This window comes from Oreochromis aureus, linkage group 9 (genome assembly GCF_013358895.1).
Source record: "Oreochromis aureus strain Israel breed Guangdong linkage group 9, ZZ_aureus, whole genome shotgun sequence".
Lineage (NCBI taxonomy): Eukaryota > Metazoa > Chordata > Actinopteri > Cichliformes > Cichlidae > Oreochromis > Oreochromis aureus.
This window is the reverse complement of record NC_052950.1, coordinates 39,531,051-39,544,297: the sequence shown is the minus strand read 5'-3', so window position 1 is coordinate 39,544,297 and position 13,247 is coordinate 39,531,051. Positions and strand designations below refer to the sequence as shown.

Sequence of the window (13,247 nt, the reverse complement as noted above, 5' to 3'; positions counted from 1 at the left end):
TACGCGTGAATGCACAAAATGCACCACACAAACTGACCCGCGTATTTTTACTCGCGCGTCAAACGTCAGTCACGCTACTTGGACACGTGACTGATGCATTTTCGCGACGCACATCTGCTTCTGAATTTTCGCGGGACCCCCAGTCAAGCGTCATCGCTCTTCTTCATTGACTTTACATGTTAACCTGACGCTCTGGTCATGTCTATCGCGTTCGGTGTGAACACACCGTAAGGTGTTACGACACGCTGTGCCTCAAACATGCTTTGTCATATTTTAACTTTTGCATGAAGCGGGACCGAGTCTGAGCAGCTGGAGGTCGAGACCGTCAGTCAGGGGTCAGCTTCCCTTATCAGGAGTTTCATTCTAGCAAGATTTTTTTCTCTGTCTCTGGTCAGGTTTAGACACCAAAGCAACTTGAAGACATCTCACAGTGTTCACAGAGTTAATAACTACGCTAACAGGTACTGAGTGTGTGGAGTTAAGTTAGTTAAAGTGTCCTGATGATGGACTCTGTGTGTTTGAAAGCTGATGGTAGGAATCTGTGGTTTCCACAGCACGACAGCCTCAGGTCCCAGTGTCAGGCTCACGCTGGTCCCTCTGGACCTGAAGCAGAAGCGACGCTGCCATGTGGACACGATCAAACTGACGAGATGAGAGGACGGATGAAAAACAAAGTGGTGTTATGAGTATCCCACCTGTTTCCACATGGAAACGGGCTGTGAAACTGCTCAGCAGCTGAAACACCAGCCTGATGCTTCTCACACCGCTTCACGATCAACACGAGAGGCTGCAGCGGGCGTCTCAAAGCGCCCTCGCTCTCAGACGGAGACGGATGGCACCGAGCGGAGGAGTGTCTCCATGCACGCTCAATAATCAGGTCAGGAAGTCCCAGAAAGGTAATGCTGTGAAAGTGAAGGGGCCAGAGGAGGATGGATTTTAACATGCTCGACTTCACTAAGCTCAATAAATTAAATATAATAAAATGTCTTAAAACAGCTACTAATTAAACTGTAGAAGAAGAAAAAGTCAGACTTAAAGGTTTTCACCCAGGATGAGTTCTTGATCAGTTTATGTGATGCAAACATGTACACGCTGCTGTGGATCCTTAATTCAAGACAAATTATGAATAATATAAATTTACGACTCTTAGCATAGCCATTAGCATACCCATAGCTCTAAGCTAGCCTCCAGGAAGCTCAGGTCTGCTGTGGGGAGAGACTCCCACTCTGAGTCACTACAGCAAACTGGAAATGAACCAGTGTTGAAATAATCATTATGTTAGTGTCTAAATGACTCAGGGCTGATGGTGGGGATGGTTTATAAAAGTTGTTCTCACATTAACACGTATTATGTTAATGTTAAACACAAAGCTGAGATGTCACAACATGATAAATAATATGATTTTAATGCAATAACAAACATTTATGAAGCCCAGATGATGTACGCACCGCCGCGCTGTCCCGTTCCCACAGTCGCTGATCATTCTGAGTTCATATCTAACATTTGAGCCATTAAAGCCATAAATCCTCTGGCTCTGCTTAAATGATGCGGTGATGGGACAAAGCAGCTCCAGCTGTGCGAGGATGAGGATGTTCAGAGAGGAAGGTGACTCACTGTTGCCGCTTTCAGCTGAAGACCCCACCCTCATCTTCCTCTGTCAGCCTGAACTCCTCCATCTGCCTCTAATCACCTCCGTTATCGTGCCTTTTTGTCATGTCACTGTGGGAATGCAACAATCATCAATCAATCAATCGTCACCTCTCTTTTTCTAATCAACTTGCACTTGTTGTTTTGTTTCCACAGGCAGGCTGCAGCTCCACAGCCTCCACCTCTGGAAAGTGAAGCTTTAAAGTTGGATTCGTGTCCAGCAGGGGGCGACTCCCTTGGTTGCAAAGAGATGTCTGATCTCTGAGCTGCTCTTAGGTCTGATCGATGAAACAGGAAGTGCACATTTGGTGAAATGTTGGTCCTGTTCGATCCTCCCGTCACTGTCACGCCCACACCAAAGATGGCAGCACTAGAACACTTTTATACTGAGAGCGCAGGTAGGGAAAGGTGGTGAGAGCTTCTGGGACGAGTGATTGGCTGAAAACAGGTGGTATGGAAAACTGGGACAAATAAAGGAAGCAGGACTAACTGATGTGTAGGATGTAAAGGGAATATCAATGGGAACATCAATGGGAACACCAATGGGAACATCAATGGGAACACCAATGGGAACACCAATGGGAACACCAATGGGAACACCAATGGGAACACCAATGGGAACATCAATGGGAACATCAATGTGAACATCAATGGGAACACCAATGGCAGATTCTGATGAATTCTGATGAAATGTTTTCAAATCGAGCTCTAATTTGCAGCTTTGCTCGGGCACGAGTAAAATGGCCTCGGTGTGTGAGGGTCAGTGATTTCAGGACTGCAGGACTGTGGTGTTGGGCAGGGCTGACGGGGTTAACGAGTGTGTTCGTGGTCGCAGCATTTCTGACTCATTTGGCTCTTCTTTATCTCTGGACTCTTTTATCCTGATGGTTCAGGTTCAGTTCACACGGAGCAGAGACATTCCCCCTCTGCTGTCTCCCTTCATCAGGTTCTCTTTCTGTCTTTCTTTCTTTGAGTCCAGGGCATCAGCCGTGACTCTCGGTCTAATTATAGCCGTCCGGTCTTTACGTCCCTGCGACCCCCCTGAACTCTGATGGCAAACGTTTGGGATCAGAAGCGGCGTTCCTCAGTCGAACAGTGCTCATGACCAAGGTCATGAGCACTGTTGATAATCTGGCTGGAGGCTGTGTACCCGCTGAGGACGGTCACGTTTCTGCGTCCTCTGTGACTCTGCTGGGACACAGACAGGAGTCAGCGCTGATGTCCACGGAGGCCTTTTAAAGCCAGAGAAGTGTTTCGAGGCTATGACACAAAACTACATTTAAATCCACAAACGGAGGAAGATCAACAACACTGTGACCCGGGAGACCGCCGCTCATGATTTATGTGGGAGCTTTTTCATTGCACTCTGTGTTTAAGTTTAGAGAATGAAGCTGTTTGGTTGTGATCATTCACTGTGTGAGCCTAGAACAGTTACATGGACATACACACCATGCATACGAATGAAGGCCATAGCCATGTTAGCCAATAGTTTGTGACTTTGGATTCTGAATTCTGACTCGTGAGCAAACACATCGAGAAGAAGATTTTCTGGAAGTTTCTGCGTGACTGCTTGAAACACACTGACCTCTAAAAGTGAACGAGGGACGTGAAACAAAGTGGAGGCAGAACAGTGAGCGAGGAGGAGGAGGAGGAGGAGGAGGAGGAGGAGGAGGAGGAGGAGCGGGTCATGCAGGGTAGACTGGGCCTCACACCATTCAGAGGAAACAACAGAGACACAGAGACAGGACATGAACCGGCCCAGGACGCCTCTTTACTCAAAATATAAGTTATAACTGAAACATGTCCCACCACAGGTGACCTCCGTGATCTTACAGTACCAGTGTTTCCACAGTGACCACTTCACTCACCCTTCGAGACGCACGCAGGGGTCAAAGTTCACTCCGAACCCAGACGTCCAAACACTGAAGCAGTAAAGAGGGCTTCAGCCTCGCCTCACCTGAACCCTGCATGGACCCGTCCTTTTACCAGAAACAACAATCCCGACTCCAGCTGACTGCACCACAGGAAGAAAACAGGACGGAGGAATCCAGAGCCAAACGTTCACCTCCTGCTGCTCCTTCAACAACAATGGCTCTTTTTCACTCATCGCACCGAAAACAAACCTGAAATGTGACATCATAATCAGTGTTACGTTCCCACAACACTGAACTGATTTGAAGTTATTTGTAATGTCTGAAAATGTTCATTTCTGTTGTTGCTGCTGTGTCTCACTCTCCTCAGTGCACGAGGTCAGAGATGAGATTCAGGGTGGAAAACATGATGTTTCCATGTAGGAGCTGAACCTTACTCATCTGTGCCGTGGATTATATTTCATGGATGTTGAAGGCCTCAGTCACACTGCAGACCAGTCAGCACACATCTCATAAACAACAAGGAACAATGTGTATTCCTGACTGGATGGTAAGTTTGCTAGAGTTCCTAATACCTGAAGCCCCAGTAACACAGGCCCAGAGACTGGTGACACCGTGACCCGGGTCACTAACATGATGAAATGGGTGGTAGAAGGTAGACTGTGCTGCACTCAAAACATCATGGCAACTGCTATGGTTGTTTGGATGGAAGATGCTGACTCGTCTGCAAACACTCATTCTGGCCAAAGTAAAAGTTGCATCTTTTGAAATGTGCTCAACTTTCCCTCAACAGTGGAGGTGAAGACATTTCTGTTAACAGAGGAATCACAATCTTCAATTGTTGCGAGTTCAAGCAACGTTGAGCAGTGAAACAAACCAACAGAGGCCCAGAAGAGTGCAATCAAATGATGAGTTTATTGAAACACACACAGGAGAAGAAGTATGCAGCATCACATCAGCACACGTCCTCTGCCAAAAATACATTTTGAGAATACTTTTAAAGCATCAGGGATAACGCCCCCTTCATGGCGTCAATTACAGGTCAAAGACGTTGATTACAGTAACTGGTACATCTTAAAGGGCTAAAAACAGATACAAGAGTTCCTCTTTAAGTAACACCTTTCATATAAGGCAATAAGTTTGAAGTCTAGAAGGTTCTTGGGGCTGGTACTTCTCTTGACGTTTCATCTGTCATCTGTTACCAAGTAGACTAAAATACAGTTAGAAGCTAAATGAACTTCAGGCTTTTGGCCTGGCAGATTTCTGGGTTATATGAGTTTTGTAAGCATGTATGCGGCCTTCTATGCTCTAAGTCACCCACACAGTAGATTGTGAAGACATAACGCTTCACAAAGCTTGAAACCTTCAATAGACTGAGCATCAATTCTAAGTGAGCACAAAAAATGCAATGTGTATATAAAATAATTATGTCTGCACCTGTAAAGGAAAGGTTAAAACGGTGGCAAACATCTTCACTGCAATATCAATGCTGTAGCGTGTATTATTAATGCAATGTTAATAATGCAGGTTATATTGTTGCAGTAAAATAATTTCTGTATCTCCACATTATGCAAACTGCAGAAATCGGCTGGTGACCAAAGCACGCATGAGAGTTTTGACAGAACAGCCGCTATGCTAACAACCTCCGGCAACCACTCGCCAGCCGGTCAGGGACTGTGGTTACTAACCAGCAATATCTCTGTCATTGTATAGACCAATTAAAAGATGCCAAAGAGATAGTGATGTCTCCCTTTGCATCTTCAAGCCCTGAGATGATCTCATATCCTGTAAATTGCTGCCATCTTGTAGTTGAAGTTGCTCTGATCGTCTCTGGAGACTAACCTTAAGAGGAGCCGCTGGAATTGATCGTTTTTGCCATTTTCGTGAGTGTTTGTGTCCCGTTCACTAACGCTGGAGCCTGGCGAGCTAAGAAAGGGAGCAGCAATTTTTGGCTGTTTGGACGTTGTGGATAAATCTGTACTAATTGTACCAGTGTGCTTGGCAGGCTGCCTCTGGCTCAGTAAACGAGCAAATTACTCTGTGATTTATCATCTTAGAAGCTAAGCCGTCTCTTGCTAATGGACATTATTCAGCACAAAGCAAAGCCTTCACAGAGAAGACAGAGATGATGGACGGGGCAACGTCAACTCAGGACCGCAGCGCTGCAGCATTTCCAGATTAGCATGTGTGAAGAACGAGTTCACCAGATGTTTTGGCCACATCGCCCTGATTCTGCATTAGTAACTTGAATCCACCTGTAAATAAACACAGGCCTGTTTCTATATATCTACATTATGAATTCAAGGCGTTGAGCTGTTTTTCTGAGCTGACGAGAAGCTGTTTTTGTAGATACGTGGTCATCACAGAACAGGTTTGGATGGACAGGGGCTTACACAGCTGAATAAGTACAGGACTTTTAATTGTAATCAAGTATTTTCAGACTGTACTATTACTGCAGTCGCCTGAAGAAAAAACTCCTCCTCAGTCAGGAAGGTGAAGATGTCCCTGCAGAGTGCAGCAGGAGGCAAACTGTCAGGTTTTAGATCTGAAGGTTTTGTTCATGTGTTAAATGAGTAAGTGCGCTCTTCAGGGTGTGTATCTCTAACAATATTTAATCCGGGTTTATGTGTGACTGTTGGTTTGGTGACACAGGCTTCAGAAAAGCATCAGGAGATGAAGGCTTTGGTCCATGATGAGCTACTAAATGAACTCTTACTTCAGCCTGATTATCAGGCTCGTGAAAAAGTCATTCAGTGTTTGGCAGCAGTTTAAACCCACAGTGAAGTGAAAAACGTGGCCATTAGTTTTATTACACATGAAGATCTGAAGCCCACAAGCATTTCATTTCCAAAGGTGGGTTTGGTGCTTGGACACAAGACTGTGGTCTTCTATTTCCTCGAGGGTGGACAGGGTGACCAAATCTTGGGACGGGGATCAACAAACGGAGCAAGTACGAGCTAGTGAGGCCGGTCACTGCCACAGCTGGTCTTCAAACACTCAGCAATCTAATGACAGATGAGCTGCAGATGTGAAAGCCCAAAGATTGTGCTGGCCACGTCCTGCAGAGCTGCAGGAAAGCATCTGACTCGGATGTATTGTGTGAATAATCCAGAACACATTGTTGAGCCGAACACAGAGAGATGGTTGATCTGATAGCCGGAGCATATTAGCCTCAAAGGTTTCTCTGTCTGAGGTTCGGTCTGGACCTCCTCCACCTCCCTCCACCCCCCTCCACCCCCTCTGCGGTGAGATTTCTCTCCACAGATAACATCAAAATGTGTTTAAGTGTGAAATCTGCTGAAGTGACTTCAGAAAAAGACTCAGACAGGAGGTGAAACAGAGTCTGACAGCAGAAACTGATTTGAACACAAAAATCTTCCAAGGATCGCTTTCCTGGATCTACAACTATAATAACGTAGAAGAAGAAGGAGGAGCAGGTGGAGGAGCATATACAAGGTCTGTAAGTAGGTTGGAGGGGTGGTGGAGTCTCAGGTTAGCAGCCTGGACGCTGCTTTCCCAACTCACTGTTTCAGAATCATGTGAGTGACTGAGACACAAGCTGGATCCATCCATCATCCATCCATCCATCCATCCATCCATCCATCCCTCTATCCATCCATCCATCCATCCATCCATCCATCCATCCATCCATCCCTCTATCCATCATCCATCCATCCATCCCTCTATCCCTCTATCCATCATCCATCCATCCATCATCCATCCATCCATCCATCCATCCATCCATCTGCCCATCCCTCTATCCATCATCCATCCATCCATTCATCCATCTGCCCATCCATCCATCATCCATCCATCCATCCATCCATCCATCTGCCCATCCCTCTATCCATCATCCATCCATCCATTCATCCATCTGCCCATCCATCTGCCCATCCATCCATCCATCCATCCATCCTCATCTCTCAGAGAGAGCCCGACACCCTCAGCTCATTTCTGCTGCTGTGTCATTGGTTTGGTCACAGATCATGGTCATAGCAGGTGGAGCTTCCACCTTCACAGTTGCACCACAACAAAAGATAATCAGTGTTTTTTGATAAATGGCCAACTTTAATCTTTAAAAATAACCTTTTTCATGGAATACTTCATATATTATTTCCTTTATATGGGGCTCTAACCTCACACTATCTCAGGTTCATTTCCGTGCTGCTGTTAGCACTGACGGCTGCTGACCTGCGCAGGGTTATTTTGTGTCTGGAGGAATTTCGCTGCAGCAGTTGATGCCTTCACCACGTTTGGGATCCAGATCCTCGGCTCCAGAGGAAAATGAGTCCGGCTGCACCTGAACTGAGTGCAAACCAGTGTGGGCACTAAAGTCTGCAGAAATAGATCATCATCCACTTTCTGTACATCTGCAGCTGCTTTAGTCTGGAGCCAGCAGTAATGGATAAAACACACATAACCTGATGTGCACTAAGATCTTTGTTAAACTTTAATATTTCCTATAATCACAGAGGAGGGTTTGGACTTCCAGCAGCTGCAGCACTCTGTGTTTCTAAAGACGCATTAATGCCGCCTGTAAGAAAGACATTTTAATTCCAGTTTAATAAGAATTATACATAATGGGATTAATGTTTGGATAACGTTTGATTGTTTCTGAATAAATAAAGAGGGTGGAGCCTAACAGGTTTATGATCTGGGGAGCAGGAGCGTGATTGGTGGATTCTCCTGAAGCTCGTTGCCTCTTATTCCTGGAGGGCGGCGGTAGAAGAGTCACAGGATGGTTTAGAGATCCCGAGCTTCACGTTCCAGACATCATGAATATTTTGAATTTCATGAATATTTATGTTGAATGTGGTGCAAATGTTGGAGTGTCAGACGTGATGGACAGAGACGAGCTGCAGGGCGTATCTGTGTGAACTCTGAGACATGCTGACTGAAACAAAAGGCAGTGTGAATGGGAAACAATGGAGGCTGTAACATTTAATATTTAGCAGCTGTGAGTCCCATCAGAGGGTGTGCTGTGTTTTATCAGCCTGTCAGACCACACTGAGGGCCTATTATTTGACAAGTGTCAGCAGAGACACACTAGGACTGTTGTGTGTGTGTTTAAACTCTTAATATTATATTTATGTAGTAAAACAGAACTCCAATAAAAGTTCTGCAGCTGATGATTGAAATTTAAACGACATGTTTCAGACTTTCCTTCATTTAAGGTCCTTTAATGGAAAATCCATACTGCAGCACCTACTTCCTCCATCAGGACAACACACCACGATACCCTCGAGGAACAAATCCCCCATGATCCAAACTCTCCAGCTCTCAAACTCAACCTCAAAGTCCAGCCCAGCCCCACAGGACCCCACAGACCCAGCGCCAGCCCGCAGTGCCCGAGGAGGTCAGAGCTGTTTGGGCAGCAGACATTTACGTGTTCCTGTCATCATCACGCTAACGGCAGTAATACGGTCAGTGTTTGACAGGCGGATGGGTTTGATTGTTATTGTTCTATTTTTAATTTCACTTTTATTGCCATGGTTACCACTGACCATGGACCATAATACTCCTGGACTCAAACTGTTTGGATTTTGGTGGTAAACCAGATGAAATTGTCCCAGGTTCCATCTCTGAAGGATGAGAATCAAAAGTATCATCAGTGAAAACTCTCGCAGGTGTGTTTTCTTATATTGCGCAGCTGTGATTTTTTATTTTATTTTGCTCCTCCCGTTCGGCACCGTAGCCTTCAGAACTATTGTCTGAAGGCCAAGAAAGATGCTCAAAGGATTTACTCTCCTAAGTGGACCTTTTGCTATACTGGTCCACTTGATTGAGCTTTTTTATTTTATTTTATTTTATTTTATTTTATTTTATTTTATTTTATTTTATTTTATTTTATTTTATATTTTTAGTATATATTTTATTATAAGGTTATTACAAATGGAACAGATATGACTGGGGAAATGATAGGAAAGGGAGAGATGTAGACAAGAGACATTCAAGAAAAGGAGAGGGAAAGAAAAACAGAGGGGAAGAGGGACAGTTAAAAAATAATAAATAAGCACGCAAGACCGACAGTGCATGGTGGGCTTTGAGGCAGCAGCCAAGGAAGATATAGTGTGTCTCTGTGCACACCTGTGTGGATCAGCGTGCTTGTATTCAAAAGGTTTCTCCATGTAAGGATCTGCTAGAGGGTGAGGGGAGCCATAGCCCCGTCCCCCAGGGCATGAAGCAGGCATGGAGGAGATCCAGGTCCCAGACATCCAGAGGCCCCAGAGTGCGAGAGCCCAAGGAGGACCACCGGGCCCAGATGGGGGGCCACGATGCAGAGGCTATAGGGGACTGCGGAGACGTGTCCGCAGGCCTCGCCGACAGCCAGCTGCACCAGAGCCGAGAGGCCGAGGGCCCTCCACCCTCCGGAAGGGGCCCGACCGAGCCACGGGCGTCAGGTACCGCCAAGCAGCCACCAGGAATGAGCCGGTACATAACTGAGCGCTCAGCCCCGGACAATGAGAACCACCAATGCACTCACAGCTGAGGGCATCAGCCAGCGGCAGGGAGTGTGGTGGAGGGAGGGAGGCCTCTACACCTGGGAGGGCCTGAGATGTTCCCAGAGAGCACCTGTGATTAAATCCAACTGCATCTGAATTTATCACTATGTGACACATACACATGCATAGATGAGAGGCAGGTCACACCTGGACTGGTCACCAGTCTAACCAGCATGCATCGTATGTGATTATTCCTACTGTGTTTTTTTCTTCAAGGGTAAATAAATGTTTAAAAATTGCTGTGGGCCTGCAGGTTCCCCACTTTTTGACCTCAGTCACTAACCACTGAGTAAACATGACATTATCTGACCAATGATACAGCTGCTCGGTGCTTAATTAACAGAGGTCGGAGCTGCAGGTCAGCAGAGACAGAAGAAAGAAATAAACCTTTAAAGCAGGTCTGGATTGTATTTTTCTGTCTCTTGGCTTTCACCGTGCCTCTGAGCGTCAGATGATTTTCCTGATTTCCCCTCACAGCTTTATGCTTCTTATGTGTCATTGAGGAAGGCACTGAAACCCTGGCCTTTGACCTCCCTGTTCAGATATGGTGCTTTGGGGTAAGTGTATAATGACTGAAGGCTCTTTCTGCTGACTGATGCTGCTGTGTCTGTCTTTGTTTCAACAATCTGAAAATGACTTTTTACCCGTCGCTGCGGGCCTGTCGTGCCCTCAGTGTGGTCTGACAGGCTGGTCAGGCTGATAAAACACAGGACGCTCTCTGATGGGACTCGCAGCTGCTAAATATTAAATGTTACAGCCTCCATTGTTTCCTATTCCAACGGCCTATTGTATTACGGTGTCAACCGAGTTCACACGACTCACTCATGTTCACTGTTTTAGACATTTTTGTTGCTTTTAAAGGCTAAAAAACTCTAGAAATCATTCATCTGTCTGTATATTCCATTCAGTCATTTCTATAATGTCCCAAACTGTGGTCCTCTTGGGATGCGCCATATTGTAAGGCAGAGGTTCCCAAAGTGGGGGGCGTGCCCCCTGGGGGGAGCGCAGAGCCATTGCAGAGGGGGCGCGGTATGACTGGTAAAAAAAAAAAAAAGAATGCTTGGACACTGCTAGCATAATGGACAGGGGGTTTTTTGGTGGGGTTTCTACACAAACGCAAAGCAGAGGTTGAAGCTTCACCAAATATGCTTCCAAACCAACTTCCTTCCAAGCCAAAGACTAGAACAGCAGGGTGCCAAGGTAGGTCTCACCGACAGATTTGTTTCCCCTGCTCGGGAGCACACGCTGGGCTCTCCAAATCATGGACAAACAGTATCCCACATTCTTGATTTTTAGTTCACAAACACTTCTCATAATGACTAACTACTCCTGAAACTTTGGAGGTTTTAGCTCTTTATACAGTGAAGTTACAGGAAGATGAAAATTATTATCAGGCAAAATGTATTTGTTTGTTAAATTAATCCCGTCTGATACCGCGTGAAAACAATACATATATAATTTTCTGTTGTAACCCTCAAACTGAATGGTAATGTAACGACACTCATTTTTCACTTTTTCACAAAACTAAAACATCACAATGTCATGGTCTCCGTGCCTGCCCAGCCGGCCCCACAAGGCTACATGTTCTGTTTTGGTTCTCTCTCTCTCTCTCTCTGCCTGGGCGGAGCTCACTGCGGGCTCCCGCCCTTGGTCCACACACCTGTCATCAATCACCAGTCATCACCAGGAGCACTACTTGAGGCTGGGACACAGATCCTCTCATCGCTGGATGATTGTGCTTAACACGTTAGTGACCCTCTCAGCTCTTGTGACGTTAGCTTGTGTGAGATTAGTGATTTGGAGTAACTTGCCTTTTCCCTGTGTGTTAGTTTTCCTCCCTGGACCTGTGACCTCCCCGCTGTGTGGTTGTGTGTGAGTTGGAGTAAGAAGAGGAGACGAGTGCGCGAGCGTTTTCCCCTGGACCTTCCCTGGGACCCTTCTCCTACCCGGATTTCCCCCACTGTACACATTCTGCACTTGGTGTTGTAAATAAACTCTGTGTTGGAACTGACTACCCGCTCTGCGTTTGAGTCCCTGCACCAATTGTGACACACAACTTCCACGTCTAATGTCTGTAATGGAGTAAACTGGATCCACACTCCATGCCCAGCGAATGCTCGCGACGTAGGGGGAACAAATTTTGTCGGGGGGGGATTTTCTTGTACAACATGGGGGGCCATCAAAAAAAGTTTGGGAAACACTGTTGTAAGGTATGTGTGGAGGAGCAGAGTAATTTTCAGGCTCCGCAGCTCCATGAGAATCGTGGATCAAACAGCGATCACTGGCTCAGTGTGATGTTGAATAAACCTGCTAAAGAGATTTTCTAATATGTGATTTTGACCCACGTTGGTAATGGTATAAACACATGTACATATATATACGGGATACAAACATATATAACCTTTATTACACACAAGATTTTTTTTCTTTTGATGAATCAATGCTTTGATTATTGGACAGTCATCTCTCTGAAAAAGTGGAGCCTTTTTACTGTCAATGTAACTGTTTTAATTATAAACTTCAATGATGAACTTTAATAAATAGCCACAACGATGTGTAAAATATTCTCAGTATCATGTTTTCTTCTTCAGCCACAGGTGGCTCAGTCAAAACTGTACAAATGGTTTCATTACAGTAAACTCCTACATAGAGACAAAGAAACCCATCTGCAGTCTCCATGATGTGTCACACGGCCTCTACCTGAATAAAGCAGTGAAAGATGGTCAGGTAGGGATGAATCTTTTCACACTTTTGCTCCTCTTCAGCATCACAACAGAGGCACTTGCAAAGCCACCAAACCGTGCTCATGATTTGTTCAGCATCACCTGTCATACCTACAGCACGCTGCAGCCCTGCTGCATAGCTAACGACTCACCTGTGTGAGGACGTCTGATGTTCACAATCAGGCAAACAAAAGGAATATTTGCAGGATATTTGTGCGAGGCTCCTAATGCTCCACATGTGGTTCATTTATGTGTTATTTGGATAATGGTAGTTTTCACTCTGAAACAGCGGTGTGTAGTAGCTCAGTGAAGAGCTGCACTGGAATAGAATTCAACTTTATTGTCATTGCACATCTCACAAGTACAAGGCAACGACATGCAGTCTGCATCCATCCAGAAAGTGCTGCAGCAATAATATAGATATATTACAGAATATGGATCTATTATAGGTGTGTTACAATGTACACGGTATGAAGGTATGTTATGAATATGCTATAACTATA

At 45.5% G+C, this 13,247-nt stretch overlaps 1 long non-coding RNA gene across 1 annotated transcript; it reads left to right on the top strand.

Moving 5' to 3' along the window:
- Positions 1 to 11,346: 11,346 nt before the first annotated feature.
- Positions 11,347 to 12,032, top strand: LOC120442003. Its single transcript, XR_005614452.1, has 2 exons — positions 11,347 to 11,767; positions 11,851 to 12,032. It is a non-coding gene; the product is annotated as an uncharacterized LOC120442003 (long non-coding RNA).
- The last annotated feature ends 1,215 nt before the right edge of the window (positions 12,033 to 13,247 follow it).